The following is a 7,307-nucleotide window of genomic DNA, read 5'->3' as shown; positions in this document are numbered from 1 at the left end:
TGAACCGCTCCAGATACCATAAAATTGTGCGTCCCACATGCATATGTAGAGTGGACGTGTGCGCGCATGCGTGTGTGTGTGTGTGTGCGCGTGTGTGTGAAGGTTCCCCCTGAAGACACCAAGCCAGAAACTTGTCAGTAAGCAAGGCCCCAAGCTTCCAGCAAGCACTTCTGTGTCCCGATGTGAACAGGTCTGCTCAGCACAGAAAGGCGGACCCATCAACAGTGTGTGGCCGCCCAGCTAGCCCAGAGCACGTGGACCACCCAGGGCACCGGAGGGCAGGGCGCAGCGCTCTGCTCAGCCCGCTCAGCAAAGACATGGTTACCAGTGCTGCCCTCAGCGCAGGCCTCTTCCTACCCCTGGGGTGGTAGCGGGCGGAGGGAGGCTCCAAGCCCAGCTCTGCCCCGTCCTCAGAACCCAGGGTTGAGCCCCGCCCTCCTGGGCTCCAGGGGCCCGCAGGCCTCTCACGGTGCCGGTCCTCAACACGTAGCCCTGCCCTCCCTGCCTCCTGCCTCAGAGGGCCTTTTGGAATGTAGGTACCCTTGCGGTTTTGTCTCTTCTGATTTTCAGAGGACTGGACTTGAACGAAGGAGCTCTGAGTTCAGATCTGGCCTGGGCCACTTCATGGTTAGCCAATGACAAATGTTTACTGAGCACCCGCCATAATAACTGGTAACATTTCCCGAGCGATGACGATGCGCCAGGCACTGTGACAGCGGTTTGTGTGGATCAGAGCATGTACCCTCCCCGCACCCCGATGGCTACGTGTGGTATTAGCATCTCCATCGTGCAGATGAAGCACAGAGGGGCTAAGTAACTTGTTCAAGGGTTCCCAGCTTGTAGGTGGAAGGGTCAGAATTCAAACCCGGGCAGCAGTTGTCCTGAGCATGTCTTGAGCCCAGGAGCACCACAACAGGGCGTGCCCCCAGCCCTCCCCGGTCACTCTGACAGCTTCTCTTCCTCTAGTCCCCTTGGATTCAGAGCTGATGAAGAGGCAGGGCCGATTCCCTGGAACGTGGGGCTGCACACCGCGGCTCCTGCCGAGTGCAGTCACGTGCATCTGGCTCCCTGCCCACGGCTCTTCGCTCGTGAAAGTCGGCTCAGTCTCTGAACCGCGTCTTTCCTGCGAACAGCCACTTCCTAGCTTTTTCAATGAACACTCCGCCGCAGGGCACGCCGCTTGCCCTCTGCCTCCCCCAGCCACTGCCTCTGGAATGAGAAGGATGTGCCAAGCGAAGCAAACAGCTGGGGTGCTGAATTAGGACCTTCCCATCAACCTTAAGAGGCTTTGGGGGCAAGAGCTGTGAGGGGTCTGCGGTGCGGGGGGCTGCTCACCTGCACGCCAGTTCTTAAGAAACCTGCTGGCCACAGGGTCCGGTAAGGCCCTCCCAGTTGCCTGCTGTCATGCTGCCTGAGTCACCTCACCCGAGGCGCAACCCTGTCTCTTTGTACTTCATTACAAAAGGGCTGCTCCAAGGAAAATGATGGTGTTTCCAAAGGGGAGCGGCTGGTGATCGTAACAGAGGTTCACTGCCCTCAAGATGCAATTCCAACAATGCCCAAGCTCTGAAATCAAAAGCCTTTTCGTACGTTCAGTGCCAAATCTCGGGTCCCACTCAGCGCGCACATTCATACGTTTCATCGCAGAAATACCGGTGTGTTCGGTTATCGGGTGTAACCTCAGACCCCGCTGAGAGTGTAGCACAATACACGATCTACGTACCACACTACCTTTCTATATCCGAAAAATTCAGAATTCGGAACGACTTCTGGCCTCCGGGGTTTGGTTATGGGATTCCAGATCTGTAGTAACTTACTACAAACCAGGCGTGGCGCTCAGGGCTCTATACAGGTGATTTCCTGAAGGCCTTACAATCCCAGCTGCACCCTCCTCACTCCACAGATAAAGAACCTCGGCTGGGGAGGGAGCGCAGTGCCCGAGGCCGCACAGATGGAGGCGGCGGAGTCCGCCCCTGAGTCTGGGGAGCACCACCTGGCAGGAAGTGAGTACAGACGACAGGCTGTGCTAAGAGCTTTACTGTGTTCCTCACTGCAAACCTTCGGAATAATTCCACGAGGGAGGCATCGCTGTGCCCATCTGACAGAACAGGAAACGGAGGCTCAGAGAGTTTGAGTCACTTGCCCAAGGTCACACAGCAGGTAGCTGGTGGAGCTGGGATTTGAACCCAGGCCCGTTTAACCCCGGCTCCCACCACTATAGCATCCTTCCTTCTTACCTTCATTCATTCACTCATTCAATAAATCTTACCGAGCAGATTTTCCACACAATATAGAATTTGGAAGCAATCAGTATGTGCGGCGTGCCATGGTGGCCACCTGTCGCAGATGTTTGGAGACATGTGTCGTCTGGCCATCACAGCGTGTGTCCTGGTGTTCTGTTGGTGAGCAAGTTCCCCGTAGCTGAGGGTACGGGATGTGTGAGGGCAGCATGTGGGCAAGAGGGGCTCACAGGGGCTCTGCCTGAGTGGGGGGGGGGGGCACAAGGAGACGTGGGAGGCGAGACCTCTGTGAATGTTGCCAGAAGGTTCCGCCTTGGCCAGGGCCCTCAGATGAGTGGGCAGGCCCCACCTGAACCCCTGAGCCCCGCCCTCCTGCTCAGGCAAGACACTTGCCTAGCTCCCCGCTCCTGGGCCAACTAAAGGCAAGAGCAGGCTCTCCGGGCTTTGGGCTCTGCCGGTCTGCCTCTCCTCGGACACTGGCCTTTCTCCCCTTCCAACCCACCCCTACTCCGCCCCAAGTCCCCCTCAGTGGGGAGGAGGCCCAGCGGGCAGGAGGAGGGCGCATTTCTTATGATCCCTCTGAGGGAGTCCTTCTGCTTCCTCCCCCAGCAGCAGTGCGGCCTCTCCTGGGGTTCTGGTTAGCACGGCTCAGGGGATGCCCGTTTGGGGAGTGGGGTCTGGGAGGCCATTTGGGTATTATAGGGGCTGGAGGCCTTTGGGGCAAGAGGTGGGGTAACCTCTGCCACCCCTGGCCTTGTCCAACCGATGAGACAGGAGTCCCTGAGCCTCCAAGGAAGCGGACCAGAGTGGAAGGCATCTGGAGGTAGAAAGTCGGGTTCCACGCAGCCCACACAGCAGCAGAGGCCGAGGCCAGTTTCCGTAGGAAAATAGCATGGGGGGCCTGGGTCGGTCCGGGGAACTGGCAGTGACAGACTGGGGCATCCGGACTGCTGCTCCACCCGGGTAGACCTCAGGGGCGAGGAGGCAGCATCCAGCAAGGAGACGGAAGCCCAGGGAACCGAACCGCAGAGGCGGTGGGCTTTGAGCGTGGGCATGCGGGGGCGGGGGGAGCTTGGCCCCTAAGATGAGCCAGGCTTGCTAGTCGGTGGGGAAGGCCGCACGCGTGAGCTGTGACCTGAGGAGTGCCCCCTCTGTTAGTGTCTACACTTCCACTGCAGGACGGGGCTCCTGCTTGAAGATTTCTGGGCAGCATTTGGTTTTCTGCGGGGCGGCTGCCTGGAAGCACGCCCCTACAGAGCAGGCAGAGGCGGGGTGAGCCCTGGGGTTCCTAGTGCAGGCGGTGGCGGGAAGTACAGGTCAAGGGCACCTTGCGGCGGGAGGCCCCGGAGACAAAGACGCGAAGTCAGTCACTTAAAGCTGATGGGTGCGAGACTGGATTTTTGTCGAGTTTCTCGTGTGCTGTATCCCCAGTGGACCCTGCATAACACCGAGCAGCAAGGGCCTCACCTCCACGTGCCCCGGGGGCGACACCGAGCATGACCCGGGAGGCTCGTGCATAAGTCGGACCCCGCGGCGACGGCTTCCTGCACATCTGACCGCCTTGTTCTCGTGACTCCTGCTTCACGGAAAACACGCACTCACACTCGGGGCGGCGGGACCCCAGGTGCCTCGCTGACTTTCGTGCTGGGAAGGACTAGAGGCATTCCTTCTCTGCCCTGCACACTTGGAAGCTCTGTCGCCAAAGACACATCTAGTCTTGGTGGGTGACACGGTGGTTGTGGGATTGGGACTGGGTCGTCCGACCCCCGCCCCACCCTAGGAAGGCTTTCTGCCCGGCCCGGGTCAGAAAGTGGCCCAGGCTCAGGGCGCAAATGAGATTCCATGGTTTGGAGGCACTCAGGGGTCGGTTGGAAGGAGTGAGGGGGAGCACGTCTTGCACCTCTCAGCTATTTTTGGTCACCAGCTCTGTGATGGTTGACGTGGTTGTGACAGAGGTAGGAGCTGTGACAGTGATCCTAGCTCAGCTTCTGGCTCCTGGACCCCTAGCAAAGTAGGAGCCTCCCAGGCTGCGCGGTTCTCAGAACCGCTCCCGAGGCGCAGCCTGGGGCCCATGCCTCTCATCCTCCCAAGGACTTTTAACTTTTCATTTTGACATAATCATGAATTCATAGTAGTTGCAAAGACAGTACTGGGAGGTCCTGTGTACCCTTCGTCCAGTTTCCCCCAGTGGTTACATCTTCCATCATTACAGTACGGTTCCAAAAGCACGAACTGGACATTGGTATACTGTGTGTCATTTTAGCACCCGCGGATTCATTAACCACCACGGAGATCAAGATACAGAACTGTCCCGGCACGGCGAAGCTCTCCCTCCTGCTACCCTTCCCGCCACACTCACCCCTTCACTCTCTCCCATCCACACTCACCCCTTCACTCTCTCCCATCCTCATCCCCTGGTCTCCATCTCCACAATTTTTGTCCTTTTGAGAATGGTATCTAAATGGAATCGCACAGCATGTAAACTTTTTGAGAGTGGCTTTCTTCCCTCAGCACAATGCTTCAGATCCAGCCAAATTGTTGCTTTTACCAATAGTCTGTTCCTTTTTATTAGTTAGTATCCCATGGTACAGAAAGACCGCGGTTTGTTTACAAGTTGCCCACCGAAGGACATCGGGGTCATTTCTCGTTTTTGGCTAATACAATTAAACCCGCTCTGAACATTCTTGTACTTGTTTCTGTGTGAACAGAATATATTCTTTTCTGGGGCAAATGCCCAGGAGTGCAATTTCATGGTAATATGTTTAATTTCTTAAGAAACTGCCAAACGATTCCCAGGCTACCGTTTTACATTCTTCTCAGCAATGCGTTTGAGAGATCCGGTTTCCCTGCATCTTTTCAGGCATCTGGTATCGCTCCGATTTCTTCCTGTAGCGGAGGCACAAGTGAGGCGCTCCTCCCACCAGCGCCTCTGCGTTTCCACTTGGAAAATGGGAGGATGGGGGGATTATTCACTTCGCGGTTATACAACAAACCTTCCTCACTTCACGTCTTCCATTAGCTGGAGAAGGGTAGTGTTTGCCAAATAAGACATGAGATTGCCAAAAATTTGTTATATGAAGTTCAAGTTTGAGTGTTTTGTATTTTGTTTGCTAAGCCTTAGCAATCCTAGAAAAACGCTGACCTCCCCGAACCTGGGAAGTCTGATAGCACCACCTTCCAAAAGAGATGATTGGATTATTCCCACCAGCTGTAAGCTCCCAGGGAGCGACTACATCTTCTTGTGCTTTTTCTTCCCCAAACAGAACAGAATTATCTCAAATTCTAAATTAGTTGTGTGGCTTCATGAGGTTTTCTTTGAGAAATGAAACTCCTTTCGGTAAAGGCCCTGGGCTCCCAGAGCCAGCACGGCTCCTGAAGGGAGACCCCGCAGTGCCTTTCCGGTGTGATGCAGCCCTGGGCTGTGCCTCTGGCGCTGACCAGGGGGCTTGGCCAGGCTGTCACCGTCTTCAGCACTGACCGGGAGAGCACGGCGCCACACCCCTGCAGACAGGAAAGGCAGCATGCCTCCCTTCTACCCTCCCCCACATCTGAGGACCATCGCAGACCTGACGGTGCCCTCCTGTGCTGCAGGGTTGGGGCCCTGACAAAGGGCCCTCCATCAGCTCTGGGGTACGTGCTGTTGGGCAGCACCTGGGACAGGGGAGGGGCACCCGGAGTGCTGACCCCACAGGGACGGCCGAGGGGGGCGGACAGAGGCTACGCAGTCAGGGGCTGAGGAACACCTCTGAGGTGTTTGCTTTGGGCTGGGGGGTCCCTGTGTGCTCCCTTTCCGGTGCCCTCGGAGCTGACTCGGGGTGCAGAGGGAGCCGCTGGCTCGTCTCCTGGGCACCCCAGCTCCCAGCTCCCAGGCTCTCCTGCCCTTATCTTCCCCCTGATTCTTTGATGGGGCTGTGTTAGGACGCAAATTTAAAACAGTACCAACAAAATGTGAATACCCTTAATGTTAAATGCAGCTCTTTAAACTCCTCTACAGTAACAAAAACCAATTCTTGCCTGCTAAAGTTCCAAAATTAAAGAAAACTCCAAATACAGGGATGAAGGAAATAATCTACGTCTTCCAAGGCTGTGGGGTACGAAGAAGTATGTCGGAGTGAAACCCACGGAACTCTACACTGCAGATCTGCGCAGGGCGCTAGAAATTAACCAAACAGCAATAAAAGAAACATGATAACAACAAAAAGCCGCAGCAAAAGAAGAAACACTCGGTGCTGTCAAAGGGCCTGGGCTGGGCTGCCGGGCGAGGAGCCAGGCTCCTGCCCCTTAACAAACACGCTGACCTGGGGAAAGGGTATCAATTTCTTTGTGAGTCACGCAATGGAATGTTCTACAGCCAACCAGAGTCTCGTTTTCAAAGAATAACTTTCAGTGACATGGTAAAACGTTCATGTTATAATGTTAAGAGGGGAAAAAAAAAACCAGGACAAAGTTTCACAGGATTACAAATTTGTAAAAAGCAGTTTGGACATAGGCAGAAATCCATTGTTTCATGGAACAAATGAACCACTCATGGGGTTCTTCGGTGTCACGATCCGCACACATAAACGCCCACACTGAGCCTCTAGATGGTGGGCAACCCCTTGCGGGAGCAGAGTACCTTCCAGAACACGACAGGGTGGCAGAGCTGGGGTTTGGGGGCTGCGGCGGGCCTAACGCGCAGGGAGCTGGAGGAGACACACACGGTTTTCCAGACGAGTTGCCCCTTGAGCCGTTTTCGTTTCTGCTGAATTGAGGTCTGACGTACACTGAGTGCAGCAGGTGAAGTGCACTCACTTCAAGTGTAAGCTGGTGATCGCTGCCACGGCTGGTCACTGTGCAACCACCAGCCAGGCCCAGCCACTCCCAGCCTCCCGAGCTCCCTCGTGCCGAGCCCAGCCGCGACCTTCCCCGGAGCGATTCTGCCTTCTCCCGCCGTGGACTGGTTTTCTTGTCCTAGCACTTCGCGTAAATGGAATCAATCAGTATATACCCTGTCACTCGGTATACATGCAACACGCCGAGATTTACACTGTGGGATGTACCCATAGTTCATTCTTTTCTAAAAAAAGA

The sequence above is a fragment of the Ursus arctos genome, unplaced genomic scaffold (assembly GCF_023065955.2).
Source record: "Ursus arctos isolate Adak ecotype North America unplaced genomic scaffold, UrsArc2.0 scaffold_20, whole genome shotgun sequence".
NCBI classification, from domain to species: domain Eukaryota; kingdom Metazoa; phylum Chordata; class Mammalia; order Carnivora; family Ursidae; genus Ursus; species Ursus arctos.
Note: the sequence above shows the minus strand (reverse complement) of the source record.